This window comes from Mugil cephalus, chromosome 17 (genome assembly GCF_022458985.1).
Source record: "Mugil cephalus isolate CIBA_MC_2020 chromosome 17, CIBA_Mcephalus_1.1, whole genome shotgun sequence".
Lineage (NCBI taxonomy): Eukaryota > Metazoa > Chordata > Actinopteri > Mugiliformes > Mugilidae > Mugil > Mugil cephalus.
The window spans coordinates 12061454-12078878 of NC_061786.1; the positions used below are offsets into that span (position 1 = coordinate 12061454).

Genomic DNA, 17425 nt, shown 5'->3' on the forward strand with positions numbered 1-17425 from the left:
AACAGAAACATGAAATGACTATTTGTGGTTACACAGGGGGCTTTTCTTTGTCGATCAACAACAGTATAAGGCTGTTGTTGACCAAGCAAACAGCGGTACACACAACATTCAGGGAAATTACTACGGAGAAGCTTGTGCTTTTATTTTGTAGGAAAGCTTGGTAATTCCCAGTATTTCAGTTGAACTTTCATTAGATTTATTCATTTGTAACAGTTTCCCAGTTTATATCATACATTTTTTTTTTTCAGATGCAGTTGAAAGGTCATAGAAAAGATACCAGGTTCTCAGTCATCTAGATCAAGGTATATCCAAAAACAAAGGCAGCTGGAGTTAATGAGAAAAGGTTTTACCATTCGTACAAGGGCATTTGAAAGCCAGGTTAACACCTTGTGCTGTTTTTCATGTTTTTTTTTGTTTTTTGTTTTTTTATTTTGAGTTGTTCTTAAATCTTTTTTGTGTCTGTGTCAGACTGCTGAGTGTCATTGCTATGGGGTGGTGGTGCCTGTTCTGGTGTAGGTGGGTGGGTGGTACATGTCTAAGTAACATCCATATTAATCCCAGGTCCAAAAGTTTATCAGCAGAGCATTGAATTGTCACAACAGGTCAATGTTATTTACTTTTCCCGTGAGTGGTTTTAATGTTGTGGCTGATTGATGTACTAACCTGTAATGGGAGTAGTTTGATCTGATCCTATGGCAGTAAACACAAAATTCCTGAGAGCAAAACAATTCCAGTTGTTAGTCAAGAATATTTTCTCCTTTTATTTATATAGTTATGTATTAGCTAATTCGTTTTTAATGCATATTTTATATTTACATAAATAAATAAACAAATTGCGATAATTGACCTAATGGCTTCCTGTAGTTACGCTTGACTTATGGGAAGTTAGTCCGACATTAGACGTTTGCTAATTTGTTAATATTTCCCAGAAATGAGTCGACAAAAACTTCTGAAAGCTTTCCCGTTTTCTTGGAGAAAAAAAATCACCAAACTTATTTTATTTTCTAGCCTTACCAAATAACTCGAGTCGATATAGCGTGTACCCACCGTTAAGCTAACTTCCGGTCGCAACGTTTAAAACGTAGCCGCACCGTTTTCCTCTGTAAGGTGAATTTTGTTCACTGTTACACAACATTAAACGCGAATACAAATATTTAAAGGCTTTGGAATCAAAGTAAACATCGCGTTGGGGGTATTTCTTATTATTTATGTGATCTTGGACGCCTGAAACCGACGCCCAGTCATCGTTTCATCTGCGAAAATGATGGATGGATACTTGCCATGCAGGTAAGTGTCATGGCCTCTATATATTTAATCATAAAATAACATTAAATTGATATAAAACGCCATATTTTATGCATTTCAGAGTTGTTGCTGGTGTGTAGTCATAATTATTAAATGACATTAAGTTATCTATTGACCTTTTTATGAATAGCTTACATGCTAACAGTTTTTCCATTAGAATTAGCTCTTGTTTACATACCGTTATCAAATGAAAGGTAGAGTACTAACTACCAGCATATTTACCTTCATTTCACTGTCTGTCGCACTGTGTATTGGCTTAATCCTTTAGTTTTGAGATTAATCTGTAAGATTTGTTTCTCCCACCAAAGCTATGGAGGTAAATTCATTTTCTTGTTTATGAAGAAAGACAATCTAAAAATCTAGGCAAATAAATCGTCTGCGTGTCTACATACCACTCACAAAATATGTCTTTTTTGCAATTTTGGTGAACCAGCCCTTTAAATATAATTGCTTTCAGCCTAAAGGCACCATAAAGCAGTTATGTATCACTGACTCTGCAGTCAAACAAGATGATTCCTGGTTGTGCACAGTGAGGGCAAAAAAAAAAAAAATCTTGCAAGCTGGGAGGCTGACAAAGTAGGCTTGACCCTGGACTGAGGCTTGTCGTGGCGCTGCCTCTCTGGAGGGCTCATCTGGAGGTTGGCTGTGCTCTGTCTGGGCCACACTGCTCTCTAATCACCCTGACACTGCTCTTACAGGGCTGACAGCTATGGCGCCAGAGAAAGAGGGGGGCCGGGAGGAGAGAACGTACACGTGACAAGGCCCACCTTGGCTCTCCACTTGTTCCCTCTCAAGATAATCACTTTCTATTGATTTTCTGACCGCGCACGTATCCTTGTTACCTTTCGACCTCTCTGATGCCGCTTGTCAAAGTGTCTCAGGTCCACAGCATACAGATCTGTTACCCATTACCCATCCTGCTCCACTGAACAATGCATTATGTATGTGAATGAAATGCAGGGCTTGATATTCACTTTTTAAGGCACATTTACCTTCGACTTATCGGCACAAGAAGCTGATTATATGACTTTAATCGTGGTCGTACAAGTGCTTGTGATAAATTTGTGGCACATGTTTAATAGATGGAGAGACTGAATAGAATACAGCCACCTTTTCCATTATTCTGAGAGTGTAAATGAACAATGATTGAGATCTGGACATACGTGCAGCTTTGTTAATCCGACAAAAAAGATTGCATATTTGTACATACACTGCATCTAGTATCATAGTATCAAGTACCTGGGAGTCTACATGAACAACAGACTGGACTGGAGGGACAACAGTGAGTCTTTCTGCCAGTCTGTGAGTCTGAGTGCCCTGTACTTTGCTGTGGTTTGCTGGAGGAGTAGTGTAAGCAAAAAAGACATCAGTAGGATCAACAAACTGATCCGAAAGGCTGGACATGTGATTGGTAGGGAGCTGGAGACGTTTGTCTCAGTGAGGAACAGGAGGACACGGGATAAACTGTTCTCCATTATGGACAATCCATCTCATCCACTACACCAAACATTAGAGGGGCAGCAGAGCTCATTCTCCAGCAGACTGATGCAGCTCCACTCTCACAGTCAACGCTATAGAACTTCTTTTATACTCTACCCAGCTGTATAATAGACCCCTTTGTGGCCTACGTCACTGTGACATCACAACGTTAGCTGGAGGCAAAACAGAGGGAAGCTTGAGGCGAACACCGTCAACCATGAAAATGTTGTCTTGCTGTATTTTGGGGGGCAAAAACCAAAAAAGCAATAACACTAACTTGAAGTTTTATCATATACCAACCACTGACTTTGGTTTGATTTTGGCGATCAAAAGAAAGGATTGAAGTGAGACAACCATCAACCACTGGCACACTTGATATCAGATAGATATGTATTGATAGTAATGAATCATCAGTTTCAACCTGGATAACATTATGTGACTGAAATTACGTTAATCATGATTAATTATTAAGGAGCTTCCCGTTAAATGTAAATGCTAATGCTAGCCGCAAGCTAATGCAGCGATAGTTGTAAGTTTCAGGGCTTTCCAAGCAGAAGTTGTAATTGCTACTTGACTCTTCACAGTGGTTGCACTTAATACTTTGTAATGTCTTTGTATGAGAGGCTTTACTTGATAAAGGCAGACCACACTTCCTCCCCTCTGTGTCCTCCTTTGGTCAAATCATCCATCCAGTGAGTGAGAGTTTAGGGGTCAGTGAATATATTCTCATCAGTCAACGTCAACTTTTTAAAATAACACTCATGGTCTCGGGGAGTGAGTGTATTAGTATAGTCTCTTCCTTGTCCATTATCTCAGTTGAAATATGCTAATCGGTGTTTACAGGCTATTGTTTTAGAGATGTTTTGCCTCCAGCTAAGCCCCGCCCCTCTGAAAAATCACACTGTTTACAAACTGTAGAGTGTTCTATAGGCTCACCTTTTTGTAACAACTAAGCTACTCTGACCAAGCATTTTCACTTGTGGATCATTAAAGTCTATCTAAGTCTAAGAATTTATGCAGAGTCACTTAAACGCGTGAATCTATACATTAAGTTATTTTTAGATAAATGTGACTGAATCTGTTAGAGAAGGTCATATTTTCAGACTGGTGCTTAGCTAAACTTATCTTCATAGTGAAGACCAGTGTCATAGGGAATTACAGAGCTGCTAACACTAGCTAGCTAATATCACCTATTTGTTAGCCAAGATTGGTTGCCCCTGGCAGACAACCCAGAGTATTACTCCTTCCTCATAAAGCATCAGATTAATCTCCCCTGCTGTTCACAAATACCCTTCCTTTATTCGATTTTGACTCATACAGAGCAGTCGCATTGTTAGCTATCCGTCCTGGTGTTTTCCCTTGTAAAGCGCTGTAGAATATTTGCATTGCAAACAGTCACTTGTCTTGGTGATGTATCAAAAAAAAAAAAAAAAAAAAATGCACTCATTTTGATACGGTATAATTTCAGTGTGATGGCTATGAATTTAAATAAAAAGCTGAGTAATCCGTTGCGCGTAATGTAAAGGCCCATGTTTTAAAATTGTTCTGGTGTGGCAGTTAAATTTATCTTTCTCTTTCCCCTAAAAAAAAAAAAAATCCACCGAATCCTTAATGTCAATTCCTGAAATGCGTAGCCTAGTAGTGCTCCTGCATTTTCTACAGCTAGTGCCCAGATCAATAAGGAAACTTAATGAGAAGCACTAAAATTTTTTTTTAAAAAAAGGACTGGTGCTAAAGGATTGTGGTGTGTGTGTGTGTGTCTGTGTGTGTGTGTTTGCAGTGAAACCCAAACTCCGTGTGTGTGTGTGTGTGTGTGTGCAGTCCATGCTTCATTCCTTTACAGCTTGTATCAGTGAACTGAAGCGTCACAGCCGGCGCCCTCTGCTACTTACCTAATTAGCTCTAGGAGCCCCTGCATTATTAACAGACCCCCTAAATCATTCAGAGGGGCCCTAATGTGTGTGTGCGTGCAAGGGAACACACCGAGGGGGTGCGGAGGATCACTGCGATAATGTCCTTCCCTATTCACGACATGTCAGACGTAATTATTCACCCCGGCAAGACACGGGTCCAGAACACTGGTAATGGCACTCTTCTTATCCCCTCCTCCGTCTCCGCCTTCCTCCTCTCCCTCCCCCCCCTCTCCCCCTCTCCCCCTCTCCCACTGCTTTTATGACTGACAAGGTGCGAGATGGCCCAGACACCCTCTCCGGATAGACAAATAGCGGAGGACGGCCGGCATTGTCAGGCAAGAATGTTCACGTTACAGAGGTCACGTGTTAATGCCAGGAGATGAGCAGGAATAGATAGATGATGTTTATTTTATTGCGTACATGGATCTCATTATCACGAGCCGCTATGCCATTTGTAGGCCTCATTTGCTCATATTACATGTAATGCACTAATCACTTTAGAGGAATATTACTGTGATAATAGGGAGAGTGCCATTTAGCTACGTTAACCACTGCATGACTCACAATTGTGGCTGTTGAGAAACCCAAGTGCTCGATGGAAATTTGGGAAACAGAATGCAGCTGAATCATGTTCAGCAGAAATGCGGTTGTTTGCTCTAGGTTTAGCAGCTGGAAGTGGTTTGGTCCTTTTTTTTTTTTTTTTTGTCAGCAGAGTCAGCAAGGCACAAATGAAAAGTCAATATACATCACTTCCTCCCTCTCAGCCAATAACTGCCGGGGAGGGTGGTGATATTGTTCTGTATGAGATAATATTTGGCTAGGCTGGTGACCAAGGGCTCTTGCCCTGGTAAATCCACATGTGTTTACAGGAATGTGACTGTTTCCTGAAGCTCTGCAGTAGCTGTGGTATGTGGGTTGAATTCCAAAACACAGCTCCCTTCTCTGTGGCCTAACTCACTCTCCCACATATATTTTTCTAGAGTACTGTGGATAAGAAAAGTGGAGACGAGGAGCATATTACCTTCTCTTTATGTGGGATGGAATTTGGAATTTAACAACAGGAATGCATAAATGATGACTGATAAAGGTCGTCTCGTCTATTTTTATTTTTATTTTTTAAATATCATGGATGGGCGAGGTTGAGACTAGGAGAAGTCGTAGTGGGATAACATTTTTTGTTTGTTTGTAAAATCCTTCACATATTGATTCCATCTGTCTATCGATTACTATTATTATTGTCTGTGGAGCTGATTAATCCTTTGCTTAACTACTAAGTGATAAGCAGAACTCCCCAATGTTAAACTTTTATTCAAACATAATCATGATTACATATTTTATCATGGTGTCAATAATTAAAGACCCATTTCAAAGTTTAATTTTTACATAATGATGCCATTCGTCACCAAAGTTGAGATTCATTGAGTGTGGACCTAATTTCCAAACGCGTTGTTTACTGTATTCTGTCATTACTAGCATACAGTGTTGAGTATGATTTAACTTTAATGACTCGCGCTTCTAATTGGAAATGCGGCTCTATTACTCATCTGCAAAAGGTTGCCTGCGCCCACGTAGCGTTAATGCAAATCCGCGTCGCTTAGTTTTATAGGTCTATATGTGCAGAAGTGAACTGCTGACGACTTGGAAACGCACTGGAAAGCAGCGTCGCACACTATCCATTAGCATGTCCCCTAAAGAGTCTTTGTTCAGTTCTCACTTTCAGCTCTGAAAAAAACAACGGATGAGGATGAGAGTGATGACTCCCAGGCTCAAAACACGAACCAACATTCGGACAAAACTGTCTGATTAAGACAAAATAGTGACATTGCTGTGCCGGGAGATCTTTTCTGTTGACGTGCTAGAAAATGGAGATTGTGCTACAATGGTGGACTGTTTTATTTTCACTAATTGTGCAGCATGCTCTCACCTGGCTATAGCTGTCCCCGAAATTGTCTGCAATTTTAACTTTTTATATATGAGAAGAAAAAAAAATTGCGCGCAGACTACAGTTATTACGGTAGCTGGTCACGTTGCTATTGACATTACAAACATGGCAGTTTAAATATGTTTAAATATGAATAAAATAAATGAAACAGTAATTATCCATGTTTTTGCATTTCATCTTGATAATATATATATATTTTTTCATCTCTAAGCTGTATATGTCCCCAGATTTCCACATCAGCAGGCAGTGCAAACCTGTGGGATAATGCATGGAAAACAAAATACAGTGATATACCATAACACCATCAGAATTTTGAAAAATACTGTGATATACATTTTCGGTCATACCGCCCAGCCCTACAGCATGCTGTACCTCAGCTTATCTCATTTCCTCAGTTCAGAGCATCTGATTTGGGCTTCTTCCAGTTATTTCTGCCATTCCCAGCCGTGGGAGCCACCATCATTGATGAATGGTGTAAATATTGCGTCATGGAGAGGAGTTGCTGCAGCGCTAATTTCAAGTTGTGTCACTGAGATGAACTTATCACAACTGGTTAATGTTAATGATTCCAGTACAGATCAGTTTTCCTTCTCACATTCCACTTTCGAGGATCTTGCATTCAGTCCAGTCAATCTTGTATTTTATTGTAATATTTTTCATGATTGTGCAGGAGCTTGTGTCATTGATTTTTTGGGGCGTTTGTGCCTTTAATGTCACGTCACATGACAAGGAACATATGAACTAGAAGTTTGCATTCCAGTCATTGTAAATCAGTCGATCACGTATAAACAAAAGTCTTACATTGCACCAGTGGACACTGTAGCAGTTCATTTATTTATTTAGTATTATTGAGTATTGCACTTCAAAGCACGAGCAGTACTGCTCTTCAGAAACGTTTCAACCTAGGTCTCTCTTGATTTGAAGGTGCGTGTGAGTCTAAGTAGATTACAGGCTTATATATAGCAGTTGCGGGATGGGAGGGAGGAAAAATGATGGCGAGAATGTTAATGGGGAAAAAGAATTAGACAAGATAAAAGTCTGGAGATGGTGGGAGAGTAAGAGAGTTAGGGAGAGAAGACGCTCCTTTACGTCGTTAAGCCGGGCCGCCCCTCCCACCTCTGTTTCAATTAAGAAAATTACTTTTTAGTTCAATTAACAATAATTCACGCTTAACTGAATAAAGTTTATTACACAATCAAGGCAACAACGCGGGGAGGTGAGGGGAAACGCGCGTACGCTCGGTGTTGCAAAAAAAAATCTGTAAAGCCCGCGTAGGCTTTGGCGAACTCCGAGGCAGACGCTGTTGTTGAGGGATGTTGGCGAGAAATATGTCATCATACTCGTAGATGGAGGGGCCCCTTTATCCTCTATCCTTGGCCTCGGGCAGCAGCTTGCATCACGGCGATTAGCTCCGAAACACACACAGTAACACTAGCAGCCACATTGTCATAATTGCCATTATACCCCCCCACCACCACCACAAAACCAGGGGATCATTCCTGGAACTACAGATGAGCTGTCTGCCTATAAATGTTGAGTAAAATAGGGCAGCATATGAACGGCGCTCTTTTCCATTTTTACACCAATAACACGGCATTCTTTGTTTCAGCTGTGGTTTATCCTCCTTTGTCCTTTCCCCCCCTCCTCCTCCTCCTCTCCTCTCTTCTTCTCTCCTTCCTTCTCACCCTCTCTCTCTCTCTCTCTCAAATGATTTACGCTGCTACAATTATTGGGTAATCTCCACTGTCATTACTCTTAACATCTGCTCTGTCACAATGCTAAAGGCTTTTGGCTGTGCTCTGCCACCGTTATTCTATGTGCTTACTGTCCTGCGATGCAGACAGACACTGCCCCCCCCCCCCCCCCCCCCCCCCTCCACCCCCACCCCACCCTCTATTGCCTCCCCTCTTTTATCTGCATTGGCGAGATGAAATGGCTTTTATATGAGCCGTATGGCGGCGTGATTTGCATGTGCTGGTTCGCGACGACAGAAAAAAAAAGAACTCGCTGGAGAGGCAGGCCGAGTGCTTGTATCGTGGCATCAAGGGGTCAGAGGTCGCCTGGTGATCTTGAGCCAAAACTCAATGAAAATCAGGAAAGCGGAGACCTCTCTAAACCCCTACACAGCAAACAAACCAACTTAGATGCAATTTTCCATCTGAAACTGATAAAAATACCACCCACTGTCCCTGTTCCATCTCCTCATGCGCTCATTCTCGCATGTGTTTCTGTCTTTCTCTCCGAATTGCACGCAACTACCCGGCAGACAGGCAGTTAAGCAAGCTAACCTTTAGCGAGCAGGGAGAGGAACATTGAGAGATTTCCATCAGATTACCCTCTCCAGTTTCCATTGTGTGTGTTTTCCCCCCCTCCGTGGTGTTCCCCCCCCTTCCCATGCAGCAAATTGGGACCATTTGGTATTCAGATAACGGCAAACAGCTCAGATCTGCTGGAACAATAAGCAGTTTCTAACCAATCGCCCACCTGGGCTGAGCCGCGCTAAGACGGTTTGATAGTCGTCATTCTTTTCACCGCAGCTCAATGGGCAGGGTTTTTTTTTTTTTTTTTTCAGTTCAGTTAGCTTTTCTAAAGCAGACTTTCTGATTGTATTTTCGCCTCCGTTCACTGCTGATTGACCTTCAGCTTCTTCACAAATCAGATACCACCCAGAAGTGCAATTCAGGATGAATTCCGTCTAGTGGATGTCACAACCCGGCAAGTGTTACGACTTCGGTCGACGCGCCCGCACCGTCGTCTGCGAGCGAATATTTACGTGTACACTCGCCCCAGAGAGAGGAATGTAATGACATGGGTCCAATACTGTGTGATTGAGATGGATGACTTGTTTTATTATCTGTGTTTTCTGTGAATGTGTATGTGTGCACGTACCCCCTGAGAGCTGAGGGAACACATTGTGACCCCAGTTGTCTTTGGCCACCGGAGGCCATGCTGGCAAAGGCTGAAATGATGATTAAGGACAGGGGGCTGGATGGGAAAATGTGGATTAATGAAGCTCAGATAGAATTAATAGCCATGACATCCCACAACGGTGGAGCGGCTAAATGAGAATATGTCGTGGGTCCACCAGAGTCTCAACGTTTCGCTTTCAAGGTGATGGAAGGACTGAAGACGGAAAAGTTGCCTCTTTCAGCTGACTTGCCTAACTTGTCCTGTACTGACACGACGAAGCAGTGTTTCCCAAAAACAGAGACTTTTGTCATAGTGGTCCCAACGCAGGAACTGTATTCATTGAACTTTGGACACCTCTGCATCATTCCACAGTTGGCTGTCCTCTATTCAGCTAGTGTGCTGTGGAGCGTAGGATGGAGAAAAGGTGGAATTGTTTGAAAATATGTGGCAGTGACTTAATCGGTTGAAACTGTAGCTACATCCACGGATTGATACGAACGTTACCCCTGAAGATGCAGGAATTTCAAGTGACCATGTCCTGGGATCTTCATTCAAGTCTGGAGTGCTTAACATTAAGGGCCCACTAAACCGTTTTTTATCTTCTTGTGGAAGTACCACCATTTTCACATAGTGAAAGATGTAGAAAATAGAGTCAGGTGCATATGTTGCTTTAGAGAACTTTTTTTTTTTTTTTTTCGTCAGGTGCAGGAGAATGGTTTAGCCCTAGGTGGTGAACAGTTATTACTGTCTGTTGAGTTCTGAAGGTAAATGTTTACCTAAGACTGGCTAGACATTACTTTATCCTTGGATAGTATTTGTAGCAGTTTGTAGCAATTTGCTGCGCAAACACCAAAAGTAACAGTTGAGATAATAAAGGTAAACGTCAGCCATTGTCGTTTGTTGTTGCGTATTTGGGCGATAAATAGGGCAGATGTGTGGCTGTACAAATAAATGTAATTTCTTGTCTTTGTGTACACACGGAAAACGAAGGTTTACCCCCTCGGCACATATTCTGAGAAGCAGCGGCCTCGTCTGCTGGAATTACTTTGTCCGAGAGCGTTTCCAGCACTAACCCGGTTAAATTTCACACTCCAGACATTTATGAATTTCTCTTTTTGAATCGTACAGTGCATTTGTGATATTAGTTCAGAGCCTTGGGGCTTTTCCCTGTAACCTAAAAGAACATTGGCACTTTCATTTATTTTTTTTGAAGTACAATGTTTGAATCTCTTATATGTATTCAGAATACTTTCATCCCTACTCCAAATGAAACAGAGTAACTGGTGGCTGCATATGATGTGACGACATCCTCTTTTGCTTGATTCTCACATGTGTGTTCTCCAGTGGGCAAGTCAATTCTTCTTCTTCTTGCACTACAGAAAAAAAACACCTGACACGCACAAGTGCTCAAGCCTGAGTCCTTAAACTATGAACAGGTAGTATTTGCTCATCCGTAATGTTTGGGGACTTGCAGACTTGAACGGAAATAGTTAAAATTAATTTTGGTGACACTTGAGTTTTGGTCAATTTGGTCTCTTTGGAGACACATCGTCTTGTTTCTGCCTATAGGGTTTGCCATATAAAATTTTACCAAATTTCACACACATCCTCTTGCATCTTTGGCGGCATCCGGAACTTAAGAGGGGATAAATTAAGACCGTGACACCCTCAGATGCAGGTCCTTGTGTTCATCGCGGTCCACACAAACTCCTGTGATATTGCTCAATAGTCACCTGAGAACTGAGATAACATTGATTTACATCACTAGTGTCATTCTTTGAAACGCCTCCCAGCACCGCGGAGGACACGACAAAACAACCTCAGATGTTTTTTTAGCAGCAGCTGCAAAGATTCAACCCCCTGAAGTTTTTAGTTTGGCTGTTTGAGGATAACAGTTGCTGGACCGTCTTGTCTTCTCTTTGATTTCACCACCTGGTTTGTTGTTCAGTTGGTGGTATTTCACTTCTACCTCCTGCAGGCTACAAACATCCTGGCTCGCGTGCGCGTCGGCGTGCACAGAACACACACCTGAGCGGCTTATTAGCATGTGAAGTCAGGAGCAGGAGAATGGTTTAGCTCCAGGTGGCGATCAGTTATTAATGCCTGGTCAGTGCTGCGAGTAAATGTTTACCTCGGGCTGGTTATACGTTGCTGGAGCCCAGAGGCTAGGGTCGTTGGGTCTTCGCTGGTGGATTTGCAACAGTTTGCAACAATTTCCACACATGACACACAACAATCCATTTGCAGTTCTGTAAGAACTGGAAATAGTGCAAACAACAAAAGCAACAGTTGAGGTAACGCAGGTAAACGCCATTTGGACGTTTCGTTGTTTTGTGTGGGACTGTTTGACCCGACTTTCATTTATAGTTACAAGGTAAGTGAGTGGCTGCTCATGGATTCCACTCCCAAGGATTTCAGTGACACCGTGTGTTTTGTAAAGACCACTGAAGTGAGAGAGAAAGTTAATAAATCATCAAAAAGAATGATATAGTATCAGGTCCACTAACCTGCTGTGCTTCCAGATACAGAATTATCTCTCAACCCTGGATTTGGTTGCATATCAAAAAAAAAAATACATCCTGGTACTGACCAGGTCTGTGTGAATGCAAAAGTTGCTTTAAAAACTGTAAGCATACTAAAGGGGAAGACAAAGTTCATAATATCGCTAATGTATTTTGCCTAAACAGGGTTAAGGAAGGCTGTAAATCATCCGATCCCGCCCCAAAAGGCAGCCGTCCTTTTGTTTTTCCCCTCGTCTCTAATCCCTTAAAGGTTATTTTCTATTCTCTCTTTCAACTCTTCATGTTAAGGAATGATTACGCCACCTCGCTGCTCCCTTCTTAAGTATCCGGCGCTTTGACTGATACTGACCCTGGGTGGGGGGAAGAAAACGCTGGGAATGGGTGTAATAAGAGAGAGCACATGAGACTGAAAGGGAAACTGAGATAGTGAGCATTGACAGGACTGAGCTCCCAGGTGGGGTGTCACCCTCAGGGGAGGCAACAATTGCTGACAAATCCATGTGTGTGTGTGTGTGTGTGTGTGTGTGTGTGTCACTGTTTGTGTGACACACGAGAAGGTCTTGGCAGGTGAATTTCCTCGGGTATTGCTCATTAGAGACCTGCACAGATTGCAGGTTTTTTTTTTTTTTTTTTTTTTTTTTTTCTGGAACGTACAGTAGTTGTGACAATTTGACACTAGTAATCATGTGAGAAATTCAAACTTTGGTCACTGTTGCGGTAAGTACAGAGAAATTAATGAAAACAAATAACCATAATTAAAGGAAACAATCTGTATATTAACATGTTTGCAATAACAGACATTTGCCACTTTGACCATCCAGTTTTCTTGTTTTTTTTATTTGGTACAGTAGCTCGAGTCACACTGCCAGCATTGTTGACTGTGTCACTACCTTCCCATTGTGAAAGGGTGACCTTCCTCTTTCTACCACTCTCTGTTCTGCTCAGCTCTGTACATCTGTGTCTGTTTACCAGCCTGCCTGTGTCTCCCACAATCTGAACTGATGAGTGCAACTCACAGCTGCTCCTCTCTTGTTTCCTGCTGGTTGGGATGTGTGTGTTTCTGTGTGTGTCTGTGTGGTTGTGTGTGTGTGTGTGTGTGTGTGTGCGAGTGAGCATGTTGGTGTGCGGTGTCACCGTGCTTGCCAGTGACAATGCCTTGCTCCCATATCAAAGACTGCCTTGGTACCACAACAAAGTTTAGCAAATTCTAGATGAAGGAGGAGTTATCGGGTCATTATTATCATTGTAGCTGTGTGGATACGTCCATCTAGTTGTGGGCGAGTTTACACAAAAACGTCCAATTGTGTCATCTGTAACCTTTTGATGACCATTTCTGTCTTGGATGTCCTTTATTTGGATTTTTTTTTTGCCATTTCCTTCTGCAAAACGAATGCAAAATTATATGGAAATTTAATTTTAAGAAGACCTTCAGAGAGATGCTGCTCATTGTTGGTAAATAATAAGAATAGGAAGTGTATAGTTTCAGGGAGCACAGGGAGAGGTCAAAAAAGGAGTTTGAGAACAGGATATGTCTTGAGGCAAGTATGGGATACCAGTGAGAACATGACATCATTAAGACAGGTGTTGTTTGTTGTCCTGGAGTTGAGGTGAGGGGGGCCTGAAGGCTGTTTGACTGTCAGCCTGAACCAGTTGGACTCGTTTTGGTCCTCGTCTCACCTCAGGGGAGAGCTGAAGATGTCTCATTTGAATTTAAAACACATCAAATAAAAAAAAAAAAACAAACCCCAAAGGGGTTGACTCATCGTGCAGTTGCTACAAAACCTGATTTTCCACCATTGTTCCTTTATTAATATTTTTTTAACTTTCAATTATTCATTAGAGAATTTGTTTAATCAAATCGTAGAACAAACGGTCATGTCTATATTTCAGGAACTTTATTTTTAATGTTAAAGAGGACGGGTGTTTGACTTTTGCTTTTAATGCTAACTTTAGGCATGATTGCAGAGGTGGAAAGACGGGTTCGCACGGAACGAGACTAACAGTGATGTGGTGACAAGATAATGGAACAGTAATGAAATTCAATCAGGAGGAGGAGTGGACGATACCAAGTTGCACTAATCTCAACGACACAACTGAGGCAACCCCCAGTGCGTGAGTTGATACAGGTGATTGACATAGGATACAGCTCAGAGTTCTCCAAATGTTTACTCAATGATCATTCTCAGCTTTGGTTCCTACCACCAAATTCACCGCGCTGATAACAGGCCTGGTGAATATTAGGTGGATCCATGTGGAGCTGCAATGTTATGAAGCTTGTTTTCTCTCCAGCAAGGCCAGGCTGTGCAGTCCATACACTCGAAATATTTTTATGTTTCATCTGGTTTCACTTGGAAATATTTGGCGTGGGATACCTCTAACCCCTACATCCAAGAAGGTTACCTTGACTACCAGAGCCTGGAACGTCCTTCAGTCGAATGTCGGCTACAGAGCGATGAGCGCCGAGCGAGGAGTGAATCGTATGATATGCGTGCAGGGCTTCGGTGTGAGTCAGCTTGATGACAGGTCCAGATTCAGACGTACAGCTTACAGTCAGCTATCCAATGGACTGCTGTGAGATTTTGTGCAGGCACTCTATGTCACAGTGCCTTGTCATGTTTTTCTTTGTAATTTATTTATTTGGATCCCCATTAGACATGACCAAAATACGCAAAAAGCAAAAAGGAAAAAAAAAGAAATATTCTGTAAACCATTCATTGCAGCTCAGAAGTGATGGTAAATGGTGATAAATCCACTAAAACTGCTTAAATGCGTCCAAGAAAATTCCCCATTGAATGGGAAATGAGGTGTAATCAGAAGTTATTTGGATTGAGGGTTGTTCAGTGACGTAAGGCATTTCTTCAAACTCTTTTTAAAAACAATTTAAGTGTGTAACGACTAGGGGCATGTTTGCTGCTTTTGTCACCATTAACATTTCTAGTTTTTGTGAAATAGAAATATAGATTGAAGACTCAAGTCTGCATCTGCACAAGGCCCCTACAGGACAAATCTTACATGGTTGTACTACTTGTCCAACTAGTGAAAAAATAAGTCAAAATTCCAGTTTGTTCGATAGTGTGGTTTCTGTAGCTTAACTTTAGAACTAATATCATTCACATTAGCGTCAGCTGTAATTATCTTGATTGCTATTTAGCCTATAAACATCCAATATTGTTAGCTTTATAAAATGCTAAAAAAATCATAGTAAACCAAATAATTATGACCCTCTAAATTTCAATATCTTCACATTATTTGTCCGCTAATAACAGCACTAAGCTGAAAGCACTAATGTGTCAAAGTACAGACTCATAAAGCCGCCACCGCTACTACGTTGACTGAGCATCATTTCAGCCTTTTTTCACTCTCTGTGTAAAGCCTGAAGCTGCTATTGCATATCCACCGCAGAACTTATCTGTGTTGCATACAGTAAATTCAAACAGGCTTCATTGGACTCGCTCGCGTGGAAGTTTTCCGAGCCACCTATAAACATTTCCTCGAAGGCGCCTTCTCCTTCAGGTACGTCCTGCTGCCTGTCGGCGCTGGTGAAATGCTTCTCTCGTAATTCATTTGCAATTAGGAAATGTAAATCTCACAGGTGCTGCTGGCATCTATCAGAGTCTGTATTTGTTTTACCTAAGGCGTCTCAGATCCTCCCTTTGTTATAACACGCGCGCGCACACACGCGCGCACACACACGCATTCGAGCGCGGACACGCGCGCCGGCGCCCAACAAGGTCACCTCCACGTATCACTTAGGGCCTTTCTACACGAGTCTGGGGAGACTTTAGAAGTGCCGCATGAAAAGCGGAGCAAACTTTTTTTCCTTTTTTATTCAGAAGATGGAATACAGAGTCTGCCTTGTTTCTGACTGACATATGTTCACTGTGTGTGAGAGAAGAACTGGGATCAACACTCTCTGCACATAAGGAGAGGTACAGCTGCTAGATAGCATTTCTTAGTTTGTGCGTGTGAAGTGAGGGAAAATGTGTGTGTTGGGGCGGGAGGGAGGGAGGGGGAGGAGGGGGGGCACACGGGAACGCACACTTTCACGACTGTGGCTGCGCGCGTGTTTTGCGTGGAAGTAGAGGCGAGTGACTTCACACGGGCGTAGTAGTAGTGAAGCGTGCCAGTGTGGAGAGAGTGGAAGTTGAGTGTCAAACTGGTGAGGAGGAAGGAGGAATCTGTAACATTTGGTTTCCAGTATGTCACATTTCCACCGCATTTTTAATCACCTTTATTAATGCCAAATACTGAGCATGGGGGATAAAACGCTTGTTTACAAAGACTGACCAGTACGACAAATGTGCAATTTTAATATTTGGACCGCGGACAGGCAACTTTTTAAAAGACAGTTTTTTAATATTCCGATGCCCTCCCACACGCGACGGCACACGCTGACTACATTTACAAACGCACACATACACACGCTCTGTGTTTTATGCCACTGGCAACCGCCTTATTCCCACCAGCTGTCTCAATGCATAAAACCCAGGCTTGTTGTTAAGTCTGGGGCTTAAAAGCACTGCCAAAAAGAAAGCTGGGCAGGAATAACGGCATTAATTCTGTGATTTGAGCCGCCGCTCAGACTCAGCATTTAAAAGTGCTTAAAACTAGCAGCTGGTGTCAACAAGGTAATAAAAAGCAGGCGCGAGGGATCGCTCCGCCTGACTCGTGTCGGGCAGCGGGACGTCCATGCTCGTCTAAACGCCGCTGATGTGGGCAAAGGGGAGACGCTGCCAGGGAAGGAAAGGGCAGTAAGGGCGATGCGAGATGCTAATTTGTAATTTACCGGCTTGTGCGAGAGAAATACAGCGCACAATGGGTCGACGCCGGCCTGTTACACCCTCCCTATTTGGTTTCCTTGGCTCGAGAGGGCTCCGTCAGTGACATCACTCCCTCGGCTAACCCTCCCTCCCTCCCTCTCAGGTGAAAGGTATCATTTGCCGCAGCTCCTGCCAAGTCAGGAGTTGGAAAACTTTAATTTCCCCAGCTCTGGAGACAGAGCCAGAGGTTGTATGTCCATTACCTAAGCTCCGAAACAAGAGCTGACGTGGACGAGGAGTGAGCTAAGTACTTCTGTGGCAACATTACCTAACCCCGCAACCTATGTATCATCTTTCTTAGTGTCTCTCCGCTTCATCATTGCTCCTCTCCTCGCTCTGTTGCTCCCACTTTCTCTTCCCTGTTGTCCTCTCTGTCTGAGGGCATGCTCAACAGCAAGGTTGAGATTTCCTTTTAAAAAAAAAAAAAGAAAAAAAAAGAAAACAAAAACAGAAGACTCGGCTGGACCCGTGCCACGATGTGCATTACGATCCTCCTCCTCCTCTTTGCTACCCATTAACTTGTCCTTCATGATG

General features: G+C 42.6%; 1 long non-coding RNA gene across 1 annotated transcript in view; it reads left to right on the plus strand.

Moving 5' to 3' along the window:
* The first annotated feature begins 796 nt into the window (after window positions 1-796).
* The window catches only part of LOC125023214, a 99751-nt gene continuing 83122 nt past the window's right edge, over window positions 797-17425 (plus strand). Inside the window, exon 1 of the long non-coding RNA XR_007114555.1 lies at window positions 797-1287. This is a non-coding gene — a long non-coding RNA (uncharacterized LOC125023214). The remainder of the gene's footprint in view (window positions 1288-17425) is intronic.